The sequence below is a fragment of the Rhagoletis zephyria genome, unplaced genomic scaffold (genome assembly GCF_001687245.7).
Source record: "Rhagoletis zephyria isolate East Lansing unplaced genomic scaffold, Rhagoletis_zephyria_1.1 Rzeph_scaffold_05081, whole genome shotgun sequence".
Lineage (NCBI taxonomy): Eukaryota > Metazoa > Arthropoda > Insecta > Diptera > Tephritidae > Rhagoletis > Rhagoletis zephyria.
In genome coordinates this window covers 6,953-21,324 of record NW_016162164.1, presented here as the reverse complement: position 1 = coordinate 21,324, position 14,372 = coordinate 6,953, and the positions used below count along the sequence as shown (strand labels likewise).

At 32.6% G+C, this 14,372-nt stretch overlaps 1 protein-coding gene across 1 annotated transcript in view; it reads right to left on the bottom strand.

Annotated features, from left to right (window-relative positions):
* Window positions 1-14,372, bottom strand: part of LOC108371575 (moesin/ezrin/radixin homolog 1-like) — a 41,488-nt gene that overhangs the window by 21,424 nt on the left and 5,692 nt on the right. The window lies entirely within an intron of this gene.

Sequence of the window (14,372 nt, the reverse complement as noted above, 5' to 3'; positions counted from 1 at the left end):
TACATATGTATGTTCCCGTATCACTTCACTGTACCTTTATCGTTTCAGCTGCCGGCAAGCAGCAAAAGCAATTAGCCATTGCCGAACTCCAAAGATAAGACGACGACGAGTTGTATTGCAGCATTCAAAATTAATTTAAAAACCCACGGTTTACTAATTTTATTTGCCAAATTTTCTGGTATTGTTAAATACTGTTAGCTTCGATTAACCAACATCAATATGGCAAATAGTACTTAGCTCGAATATCTTTTACAATTAACCAAATCAATTAGTTAAGGTATTAAGCCATAATATTTAGGATTTTACGCCAATACTAATTTCATATATGTAGGTACAGCTTTTATGGAATGCTTACAACAACACACGCACTATCGAAGTTGAAGTAAGCGAAACGAAAATAACACAATTGGTAAATAACCTAATTGTTTATCAAATATTTGTATGCCTGTAAGTATATTGGTCGACAAAGTTCAAACGATAACTTATCTTATCATAAAAGACTAGGTAAATTATGTAGGCATACATACATATGTATGTATATGATTGATATGTATGTATGTAGATGTAGGAGACGAAACGGCCAAGAAATCGTATTAAACACATTTTACTAACTGGTTATAACATCGAGAGCGAAAGTGGCAACAAAAACAAACGATAACACTTGAATGCCATTGCTAAAATAATCAAAAAATAAAAAAGAGCACAGAAATTATTTATTGAAAATGAAGACAAAAAAAAAACGAGAAAATACATATAATTAGTACAAAACAAGTGCCCAGCTTTTCACTAACATGAGTAGTGATAGAACGATACGAGTACCGAGTACAGAATAACGATACTCTTCATGAGTACCGATGTAGTATCGAGATCTCGATACCGTTTTAACAAGTATATACTGAGTAAATATCGGGAATACCAAAAATAATCGATGTGTTAAAAACTTTTTAAGTAAAAAAAAAACAAAAAAGTATATAAAAAATTTCGTTCTTTCAATAACATACATTGAAAACTGTTTAAACATTATGGCGAATGTTCGAATGTTATCTTCGATATGGGCAAATCCTAGCGTTGCGGCGGGCGTTTCTTTTAACTTTTTTGCCGACAAAAATATTATAAGTTAAAAACTTTTTGTGTTATAAGGGAAGATTTATTTATAGCAGTACTTATGATAACAAAAAAATGGAAATTTGAGTTAATGTCGGTGTATTTGCCTTCGAAATTTATGTTCAGACGTTAATGAAAAAGCAAGCAATTTTGATTTGACCATCAAAGTCAACCGATTTGCGTAAATTTTCATGCATGGAGAGCACAATCTACAAAAATACTTTGAAGAGTAAACAATGAAGTTTACAAAATGTGATATAAAAGCTAACTAAAGGTTGGATTAACTTTAAAACAATTGTATATGTGGTATTTTAACAATTGTTGCATAAATCACAAAACATCAAAAACTTAAACATTGAAATTCATTTTCAAATATATATGTAAGTTTAAATATTATTGCGCTTGGCGATCTTCCAAATCAAATCCCCTACCGCCATACACTTTCGATGTAAATTTTCTTGTTATTATTTCGCCCTTACCAAGAAGAAGAATTTCCTCTTTACTTTCATTCATTTTCAAGCCGTTATTACTTTTCACTAAAACAACTGTATTGTGCACCTCTAACCTTCACATTTTAAATGACCTCCATACATATCGCACCCTAAAACAAAAACAGTCACATCTTAAAAATTTTCAAATTCGATTTTTTCCCCATAAATCAGTTCACAGATCATGCTAGGCCGCCAAAATATCTTCTTCATCGCTAACTTCTTGAACTGGAAGAATACTATTAAAAGGCTATTTTTGTTTTGCTTGCGTCGCTTGCGCGGCACTAAATTTTTCGCTTTTCCTGAACATTTGGGATATTTTGAGTTGTGACTGTGTTTGATTTAGGGTGCAATACATTTCGATACGATTGGTATGTATTACTAGAGATTGATGTATACGTATAAGGAAAATTTTTTTGGATTGTTGGAGCAGAATGAATTTCAACAAAGTTTGTATGTTAAAATTTGTCCAAATTTGAAAAATGGGTGAATGGGATTTAAACTGATATTGGGATTTGTCAGACATGTAAAGCTAAAGCCGAAGGCACCACAAACCCAATTTTTCTGTGTCTTGAAGTAAAATGGTTTTGCAAATGCTGTTAGATAAATTTTTGGTATCTATGCATAATTTTTTACGACTATAGTTTTATGACAGTAACTCTATTTTATCAGCCAGAAGAATTAATTGTAGTAGTATGCCTAGACTCGAGTGTAAATTGGCCTTAAAATATTGCTGATTTCATGTTTTTATATGAATTTGGTAACTGTTGCGAAAAATTCAGACGTTTTTATCTTACATAGTTAAACAATAATTTTGCTATCTTTAGAATGTGATATATGTATGTGCATATCTACATACATATGTACTTAAAATGTCTGCTGAAACCTGGTTATGATTCACTTTCTGATATAATTTCTGTGATATTGTTGCATAATTTCCAAGATAATAAAAATAATTCCTGCCAATGTCGATAAATAAATGCAGCTATAATGAAAATTTGAAAAAATCCACAAAATGTTGGGAGTACTGTTCAAACCGAAGTTTATAGAAAATTATATTGAAGTTAATTTATTAATAATAAAAGAACGTTGATTTATTCCAGTTGGAAAATATTGAATGAAAATTTTTTAACGATTCGTTCAGGTGTAAAGAAAATACAATAAAAGAATTATGTACATATGTTTTTAAATTACAAGAGTGGTAGATAAACAAGTACAAAACTGAAACACTACAGGTACAAACAACAAATGCGTAAAAGCCAAATGCAATTACATATGTAAAGACATGTCTCTACAAAAAAAAAAAAAAAAAATCAAGTTAAATAAATACAAACGCGTCAAAAAAAATTTTTCTTAATATCTATTTTGAACAATTACTTTAAACGAAAAGGCATTATCAGCTTTTAATTATTCTTCTTTTCACTTTCTTTAAACCGTCGATTTTGTTAGTTTTATTTTCACGCAGTGGTGCGTGGTGCGTGCGATGCTCAAAATAACGCCAATAGTTGTTATATGGCTAATAAAATTATGCCTACGTACGTACAGATGTGCATGCATATTTAAAATTAACAAATTGTTGGTAATGAGTGAGGAGGTAAAAAAAAATGAAGGTGAACAATATGAATTATACTTGACTATAATTTCGCTGAATCTAGTGTTCTGCGTGTCATATGCTACAAATAATACACACACATAAGAGAAATGAAAAAGTTTTTAATGAAAACAAAAGTGAAAATCGGCCATGTTGATTCGACACAGTGGTTTATTTTTTTTAAACGACACAGAGCGAATGGCAGAGCAAAAATTAAAATGCAATTGAGATAGGCGCGTACATATGTAAATGATTGGGGCTCACGTTCGGGCACGCTCACGTTTTGTTCTTCAGCTTTTTCTCACGGTCAGGCACGATCACAGAGGCAATTTTTTCCCCCATCACTTATGTGCGTACAGCCCGCAACAAAACATGCTACCACCTCAACATTTTGATAAATTTTGACTATCATTCTTTTCTCATTTGTATGTTCATTAATTTTTATACATACATATATGTATATATGTATAGCTTATTATCTAACAAAGCCCAGAGTGCAAAATTGCTAAGTTAATTGTTTTTTTTTTACAAGGGAGGAAAAAACTTCTCTTTGAATAGAATATTTTGCCTGCTCAAAGAAATGCAAAACTCCATACGAAGAAGAAGGATTCGATCTTTATTAAAAGATTTCGTATTATTTTGGATTTTCGGTGCCTCTTTTAGACTTAACAAATTTGCCTTTTATTGAATATAAACGAGGAAAAAAAAATAAAAAAAATGAAAGAAATGATTTCATCTTTATTTTCACAAGATGATGGATTCTCAGAATCGATTTTTTGAAACCTGAAGTAACCTAATGTACATATGACATACAACAATTTAGAGATATGTTAAATGTATTCAGATTTACATACATATATGTACATACCCAGATTACGAAACCGCTATGAAATCTCGTGAAAATCAACAGCAATTACAATGTGCGCTATGCAGTACGTGAGTAATAATGAGGTAAAAATTAAATCGAAAAAAACCACACAAAAAAAGTTTGAATAGATAAAAATAAAATACGAAATAATAAAATTCGTATGCCTTTTTTAGGCATAAGAGAAAACAACAGGTTTGCATGAACCTCGGTAAACAATCAACGCGACGTGCGAGCTTAAAAAACTGGCATGCAAAATTTTGTTTGTTTGTTTTATGTGAATACGTCTTTCTGCATGAATGAATGACATTGGATTGAACTACTTAATGACTGTATGTACATACATATATACATATGTATGTATATGTGTGCCAGATATTTTGATTATATAAAATGCTATTGTTCATATCAGTAAATGAGTTGGTCAAAAGAACTACTCATAGACCGATTAACATATTGCCACGATCCAAAATTTACTTGTGATACACATTTCCAGCTTATTGAAATTCGCATAAAAGCAAAAGTGATAAAAAAAAAATATTTTTAATAATAAAAAATCCAAATGTAGCAATATTTGTAGAAAAGAATTCCACCCTATTGCAAATCATTATCGGAAAAATACTTCTCTTCTGAGTTGGACACACTTCGCGGAAAGCCAGAAATTTTAACGGGCACCTGTTTTTTTACTTTTTATTCTTCATTTTAATGCCATTAATTAAAGTTTGTTTTTAGTGACCTGATTATTAGCAAAAACATTCGTGAACTATACAACTAGCTAACAGCAGCTTGCGTTCCTTGGCGTTTGCTCACAATTGCGTTCGTTCATGAGCCGTAAGGTGCAAACTTGCCGGCGGGGTGGCATTTATATACATGCATATGTACACACATACATACCTACATAAATGTACATACGTACATATGTATGTATGGATTAGAAACAAAAGCTCAGCATGTGAGACGAGCAACTGAACAAGTGAACGCGGCTAGAAGTGGCAACAGGTTGTTGTTAACAGAAGCTTTGAGCGAAGAAACGGCGCTAAGATGGAAATAGCCTTTACACACAAGCACAGTGGTATAGCGCCATACATTTTTTCGGAAAAAATTAGTAGGAATCCGCGTAGAACCTCAATTTTCCGCATGCAACATTTATGGACATAAATCAAGAAAAAAAGAAAAATTTTCCTTGTCGATTTATTTTAAAGCATACCACCCATATAACCCCATCCCCAAAAACGTCTTAAAAATGCCATAAAAAGTGCACCGATGAATATATGAGTCTAAAATTTTGTCCATATGTTTGTATTAACGTAGTGGACGTAATTGGTTTATTTTGAAGCATACTACTCATACAAACCAACAGCCTCATTGCGAAAGTCGTTTCGAATGCAAGTCGTTTTTCGAGAGTCGAATCGTATCGAAAATTTCATGTCATTGCCTAAAATTTCAACTCGGCTAGTGTATTAAAACGGAAAATTTTGGCATCACTGCATAGTTTTCGACGATTTTCGTCGTTTACTTATTTCTGCACGACAGTAGACAATGCCAATGTTGTCGAGTCGTACAATGTAGTCTAATTAACGACTTATGCAATGAGGCTGCTAACCTCAAAAACGCCTTAAAAAGTGTCAATTATTAATGTATTATTTCTCTATTTTGTCTAGTAAGTGCTATATTTTCATGTGACCCTACAACAAAAACAATAAAAACAAAAGTCATAAGCAAAACACATTGCTTAAAATCTCAACCAGTTTTAGTTGAATAAAATTCTTCCGACTTTTGTTGCTTTTATCATGATAAAAACATAGGTGGGTAGAACCGTTCTCTCAATTCGTCGGCCATGATTTTTTGTTTGAAGTTTGCCAGAGTTCTAAAATCATATAAAACTGAAAATGAAAAAATTAAATTTCACGAAAGCAATTTATGTATATGAAAAATTATTTAGTTTTTGGAATATTGTATGGAAACTGGCAGAAAATAAAAAATCATTTTCCATTTAAATTGCTAGTGAAACCGGCTGTATATAATTCAAATATAAAAATTGAGTATTCAAAAAATTTCATTTTTTCCGCCGAAATACCACTGTGCAGCGGTACAAATTAGAGATGGGTAGGGGACTAAATATTTAATATTTTAAGTCCCCAACACGCACATCCCGACGTTTTTCAGAATTGTACCGCCGGTCCCGTAGGTCCCGAAATCTATATCTAAAGCAGGCTACAAACAGACAACAAATTGAAACGACCGGTTGAGATTTCAACGTGTGTGGTGTGGTTTGCAAACCGATCGTAGGTTGACAAAAAAGTTCAAGTCTTTCAAATTAATTTTAAATAATAAAAATAATAATGAAAAATCTGGTATCTTACGATTATTTTGTTTTGCTTAAAACAAAGTGCATATTTCAAACATCGTTTTTAAGGGAGATTTGGTGAATTTGCGGGGGTTGCGGTTTCATCGGGAGTGTAGGGAAAGGATTTTCGTCCCGTCCCATTCGCCATATTTTTACAGATCTTCCCGATACCGCCCATCCCGACCTCATAACAAGCAGCGATAGTTATTCGCCATAAAAGGGAATGCCAATTTCTTAAGTATTGCCAGCAGCAGTCATTTTAACTTTAACTTATCAGTATTATCTATTTTGTGGCACAATTTAAAACAATAAATACGTACTTACATAGTACATAAATTAAAAAAAAAAAAAAAAAAAAACATTCTTTCAACCAACCGGCGCACTGATTTCTAGCCAAATGGCATAGGGACGAGCGCCGGCAAGTGAGAGCATAATGAGCGCTCTTAGCATTGTCATTGACTTGACTGCTTCAAAATGGTCATTCTAACCGAGTTATTGCATCAGCAGTATTTACAGTTATTTAACAATATTTAAAAAGTAGCGATGATTTCACATTCGAGGGCGCGTCGATGGCAATATCGAGCAATTTTATTTCTGCTACTTTTTTAACAAAGCATATAAACCTAAGGTGATGATGACTAAAAAGCTAAGAATTTTTCCTAACGCAATTACTTTAATGTGATTAAACAGTGATGACAGCGTTGTTGTATGGTGGTGGAGCACAGTTATTTTCGCGCAATAGTCGCTATTAGTTATCTATGTATATAAGTGCAATATATATATGCATACACAGATAAAATTCTTTAACGGAAATATTTAAGAATTCGCACAAACTAATTGATTGAAATTCTTAGTGCTAAAAAAATTGGCGATAAAAATAAGGAATTTTCGAAATTTGTTTGTTTTTACATATGTACATATAAATAGTTAGAAAAGTTTTCAATGAAGTGCTTTAACTTGAAGTAGGAAATATACGAACAAACACGGCTGCAACGGCCACTTAAATTTAAAAAGCTTAGCAATAACATCACGAAAGCATTAGAATACCAAAAAATGTTGAAGTGTACAGTCGAACTTTGCGCCTTGAACTTTAGACAGAGTTAAACAATTTACCTCGTATACATATATATGTATGTATGTACAATGTTTTTATCATAACTTTATGTATACATACATATGTAGATACATAGTAGATATGCGCATTAGGGTGGTCTAACGAAAATAAATTCTCTCCCCCAAAAAATATTTAGAGGTCGCTTAAAGTTTCGCCTGTATTTTATATGGGGGGAAAAACAATTTTCGGTAGAAATGGTTAAGAATCCTCGAAAATCTATATTCTTTAATCGGTAAACCCTGTTTCTCTTCGAGAATCGTTCATATTAAAATATGGTTAGATAAAATAGATTTTGAAGAATTGTATATCATTTCTAAGAAAAATAGTTATTTTCCCCATATACAAATATGTGCTCTTCTCACATGCATTTTTGGATCACCCTAATGCACATAGATATTATGCTTATGTTAAGTCTCGTGCACATTGACGACAGAGTGGGGCATCAAAGCAAAACGACAATGGCAATTAAAAAAAAATGTCGAATGCATGCAAGGTGATGCTGTCAGTAGCATATATGTACATATGTATGCATGTATATATACATACATATACTTTAATAAAAAGAATATAAACTACAGTATAACAATCTAATACGCTAGCCGTGGAACAACGAAACGGCAAAAAATGCGAAATGAACACACAAGAAATGTTTGAAACTGTTATCTTCATTTATAAATTGTAGCTAGAGGGTATTTGATAAGTTTATCATACATATGTATGTATGTATGTGTATATGGAAAATTATGTTGCCATTGGTCGGTTTCACATTGGAACATTTCTGCCACCAGAACACAACTCTGTTTATTGGCAAGCGAGGCAGTGCGGGAAGGTAGTTTCTTAAAAAGTTGTTCCAGCTTCTAACCCCGCATTAAAGTGGCAGTTCTGCTGCAGCACACTAACACATACGCAACTATGAAAATGTCGCTACGCAACTTTCAAGCGCAAAAGCTACAAATACATTCAAACGTCCTCTAGGTACACATTTTGTTCTGCTAGTTTCCAGTGTGAAACTGTGAGAATAATTGTTCTGGCATTCTAGTGTGAAACAGCCCATTCGAACCCAATATGATACCCGAAATGTAATCGAAAATCTCAATAGTCTCTGAGCATTGACTGAACTGCCAAAATATATTCATAAATAGCATAGACATAGAACCTCTGCACTCGAATATCAAAAAGCTGGGTTCAAACAAAGGCATAGAGATAAGTAGTTAGAGGTGCGTACTAGCACTAGGTAGATCCCACCTCGGCAAGAAACAGCAAACCGCCGAGTCTACTTAGGTTATAGCATTCCCACGGCAGATTCATTCGTTCCTCTTATTAATTGGCTAACCAATTAGAAACCGAATCACTTAAATCGCCATAGAAATTTTTGAGAACGAATGACCTCGTTGGTATGTAATTCATGCGAATAACGAACAAATCCGCAGTCAGTCATATCAAATCAAAGCCTTGATAATTTCTGCTAATAGCAGTCGCTTGATGTTCTGTTGAATCAGTTTGACATGGCTCGACTTATGAAGGGCAAGCCATATCAGCTCGGAAGTTTACTTGCAAACAGTTTGATATAAAATATGGAGATTGCTATGTTCGTTCCAATGTTCACCGTGAATTTAAAACACTGCTGATTCCAAAATACCCGAAGGTAATATAGTCATATGAAAAATAATAGGGACACGACATTTTGACCAGTTTTGTCTATTTTTATTTTGTTTGTTTAATGTTTATAATATTTTTTATAATATTTGTTTTTTAATTGTTTATTGTTTGGTGCTGAAAATCAAGACATGGCGAAGTCTAAAAAAATAGTGATAATCACTTTGAGAAAAAATGGCCCTTTGTGTTCAATATCAAGCTGATATTAAGTTAGTTAGTTTGAGACCAGCAGCCAAATCAAGCCCATTTCAAATTGATTTTTTAGTGCCCTTTTGTTTGAGATTGGCTTTAATATCAAACCCATACCAAGCCTAAATCCAGCTTTGATATCAAGGGCAGGTGTTGATAAATGGGTTTGCTACCAAATTGCACGCCAATTCATTTAATTTTCATCAGAAATTTATCGAACCCAGCTGCCGAAGGAAAAGAGAATAAAAAAATTTTAGCAAAGATAGAGAAGAATTGAAGGAAAACAACTTAGCATAAAAATTGCTGCGCCAAACAGTTATTTTTTTTTTTTTTTGTATTAGAAAATTTGATAATAAATTTACTATGCGGTTTGTACTGTCAAATTTACCAGATACTAGTTGTTACATTGCTTTCGCTTTTTTTTATGTTTTTTGGCTCTCCATTAGTTCTGTATTGCCAGCGGAATTATGTACATATATTTATTTTTTAATTATAAAACAGCATTAACATTTTTACGTTCCCGACGTTCTTCAGCCACAGCTGCTCATTAACTTGCTTTTGAATCGGGTATATAATACAAATAAATTTGAAATTTAACTGCTGCTTAACTCAGAACTCAATAATTTGTTGTTAGAAAAATATTTATTAAAAAACTTTCCACTTTAGTTAGATGACCAGTGGGTAGTAGATGTTTTATAACATATGTATGTAAATATGTAGTAAATTAAAAAACCTACTAAACGTTTCTATTACTACAACGATATGTTCATATATACATATGTACATGCTTATGTACATACATATGTATGTATGTATGTTAATCAAAAAGGAACGAAAGTAGCCGATTGGTTAGAGGTGCGTACTACTACTCGTTAAAGCCTATGTGTGTATGTATTTATGTATGTACGTTCGAACCCTGGTCCAAGAAAAGTTTTTTCTAACACCGGCCGACCCTCGAGCGTAATTATGCCCTGAAAAAGCTTCTTATGAAACCAACCATTCGGAGGCGGCTATAATCGTAGTTCCGCCATTTTGTGTAACAACATCAAGACGCATGCCTCAAATTGGAGAAGCTCGATCAAACACTTGATAAAAATGTTAGCGCCAAATATTTATTTTTTTAATAACATTGGAATCTGAAAAGCTGTACGAGTATCAAATATTTTTATATTAACGTTTTGAAGGTCTGTCATAGGTTAATTGGAATTACTCACATAGCTCGGCAATGCAAATAAATTTCAATACGAAAATGCTGTCACATGTCATTCATGATACATATGAGTATGTATATGTATTTGTAAAAAGCCCTATACGAAAATCCAAAATAGTGCAATGAGTAAAAAGTCATCGCGTATATTTGCCACAGCTGGTGTCTGTATAGATTTGGCAGCACTGGAGCTATGCATGCATAGCTTTTTTGTTATATGTATGTTATTCAACAGCTGGCCGTTTGTGCTTCAGGTCACGAAAATTGTGTCAAGTTTAAGGTGGCGATACAATAGAACGTCAGGGCCTAAGCGGGTTTAAGAAATTCCACGAAAGAAATTTTGATATCCAAGATGTTGGTCGGTCAGGATAGCCCACCGGGGTTGAAAAACATCCAAAAATCAGTCAAATAAGTTCCACAATTGTTCTACGTACAAAATAAAGATATTCAAAATTTTAACCAAATTTTTATGGATTTAAAAAACTTAATTTTTTTTTATTGCAAAAATCTGACAAAATTTGACATAAACCCTAAAAAAAATGTATATGTATGTATGTATATATGAGTTATAGCTGGTCAAAGGCAAAATTTTTATATTTTATTATTTGACGTTTTATTTTTTACCTTCCTTTTATTAGCTCGGGATGTAACTGTGTAATATTGATGCGCCTAAAAGATGCAGCGATTTCTAAAAAAATAAAAATATAATTCTGAAAATTTTTTATATGGAAAAAAATCCGTAGGATAGTCAGCAAAAAAATTCTCAAAAATCAACGCGATTTAACGGGCTATCAACCTGCATACCTGAATTCTTTTTAGAAATTCGTATTAAAAAGTTCGCGATTTTGCTTAAACTTTGCAGATTTTTCTTAATTTTTCAACACAGTATGATTCTTGGATTTAAACAGAGTTTGCTAAAATATAAGCCATATTTTAATACAAAATTAACAAAAATTTTTTTGAGAGTAACTGTATGTAGGTGCTGCCATACAAATTTGTTTATTCAATTTTTCTGTCAAACGCACGTATGCGTATACGCATGCCATGGAGATCCGCCTTTAGGTGTTTTTTTTTTTCACTTGCACAGAAAAAAAAAAATTAAAACAATATGCACACTGAGCACATACATATGTATGTATGTATATAAATAAATAAATTACAAGCACAGCTACTAGATATACTATCTAAACATGTGCCTAAAGGTTTCTAGGAAATAAAATGGTAGATATTTGTGTCAAAGTTCAATGCTTCCGCTATGCGTTCGGTTTTTCTTCAACATTGCTTGAGTTCCCTGAATTCCTTTTTGCATTGAAAAACTTTGTATACCCGCGCGTTTGACAGCGTTTTTTTATTTTTTCAACTTCTCAACTTATTTAACATGAATCTGCTTTGTATATGTATGTATGTACGTATGTTGTAGATAACATACCCTTGTGGTCAGCTGATTAAGGGCCAGTTTTTGGGTGCTTGGCTGGAGTTTAAACTTAGTTCAAACGCTCGAGTTGGCTGGTTAAACTTAGCCAATCAAATATCAGCCAGTTTTGGCTGTTTTTGTTTTGTTTACTTAATTTTTTATAATTTTTTTCATGTTCGTACTTTGCACAAAATTTATATTTTTTGCTGAAGGTGCTAGGCATTTTGTTTCATATAAAAGATATTGGGCCGTAAGCATAAAAAATAAGCAATTGCTTTTACTTAAAATTTCATACCTTTCACTTAAGTTTGTTTGTAAAAATCGAATAAAAGGTCTGAAATTTTAAGAAAAAGCATTTGCTTAGGTTTTATGCATACGGCCCATTGTCGAGCAAACTAAAAAAAATATCAAAAATCAACGCTGTTTTCTAGCGTCTTGAAACTTGCACTTTATCTGCATAATTTTTCTAAAAATTCTGAATAAAAAGTTTGAAAACTTTAGGTTTAATTAGTAGTTTGTTGAATTTTTATAATTTTTGTCCAAAGTTTGAAATATGGATTTATAAAGTGTTGGTTATATAAAGTGCTAGACTTTCATAAAAAAATAATATAATAATCATTAAATAAACAAAATAGAAATAGCAAAAACTTCTCAAACTGTCACTTAACTTAATCAGCTAACAACAAGTGTAAGCATGTACATTTACAAGTGTCTACAATGAGTGGAATAGTATGGCTGGATGTATGCACTTCAACTATGCTACTTACAGTATGCAAGCTGATGCACAAGAAAAAGAAAATAGACAGTACATACATGGTGACTTCGAATTTATTTCCAAGTGCAATTTCAATGCCATTTTTGAAATAACGTGGACACTGAGGAGCCTGGCAGCCATTGTACCAATTAACATAGAGCGTACAAGCATACTTATGTATGTACGTAAGAAAATATAGCCAAGATAATATGGCAAAACCCGGCAGTGCGGTTCCAAAAAAAAAATTAAGGTATGTATGTATGTATGTAGAACAGCGATACATACATTCTAAAGTTCTATGTTTACACAATTACTCATTTCCCCATATTCACATGTACCAACCCTACATTTTTTTCCAACCTAGGGAAATTAGTTTCGCATTAAATGTGTAAGCTTATAAAACTTCGATCTTCGATGGCAAAAAAAAGCCGCCCGATAAAAATATCTAATATTTTTCTAAAAAGATATGAAATTGTTCTAAAATTCCACCATCACTAGAGACGTAAAAAAAAATTACAAAAATTATATTTAAATCACGTGCGCATAAATTTAAACGTTTTCAAGTAGAAATTAATGTAGATATCTCACTTTTGTTCCCTAAGCCGGCGACAACACTATTACTGCCTTAATAAAATTTCGTAAAATAAAAACTTTTACGTAGCCGCTACGCCCATTACGTTGCTAAATGCTCTTCACTCGCCACTGCCTACTGAAAGAAGTGGGGGAAAAGTCGTAAAACGTGTACATACACATACATATGTACATATTCTTAAGTTAGTGGGTCAAATTGGCAACAAACAGGAAGTTCCAGTGAAAGGCGGTGCATGAATTGCGTCAAACCAGTTGTCAGGCGAACAATTGCAGTCAAACACAGCAGAATCCCGAAGAAAAGTTCATAAAGGTGAAGAAGATTTTTTGACACATTTGCTAAACTGTCAGGTTTGTCCAGAATCTAAACAAAAACAAATAAAAACATATTGCAAAAAAAAAACAATTCGAAGATATAAACTTGTTTGGGGGCAAAATAACAAACGAGTAAAATACTTTGACAAATATTAGTGTTGCTTAGATCTGATTCTGTCATATACGCTGCATAGATTTCGAAATTAACTAAATTAAAACTAAACCTATAATAAAGTGAATAAATTTTGCCTTCTTAGAGATAATCATATTTGATACTCCCAATAATTTATAAATTTTGAAGCGACTCATTGAAGCTCATTTACTAAAAAGACTGTAACCACCCCTCATATATGTATGTATGTTTGTACATAGAATGTACAAGCCCAGACCCGGAAGCTCAAATGACGACAACATTTATTAGAACAATTTGACCCTGGACTTGCAATTTGATAAACGAATTACAAAAATAAGGAGTTAGTACAATATTTGAGTGATTAGGTCAGAATTTTGCTGTTTACTGGTTCATCGAGTATTATACTGAGCTTACAACCAGTCTAGCGACAGCTTAGTTGATTCGAAGTGATGAAAACCGCGCGTGCACAAGCGCGTACAACTTACAAGCACTCATGAGTACATAAATATGTATAAATAGAATAAGTTTGTAACGGGTGATTTTTTTGAGGTTAGGATTTTCATGCATTAGTATTTGACAGATCACGTGGGATTTCAGACATGGTGTC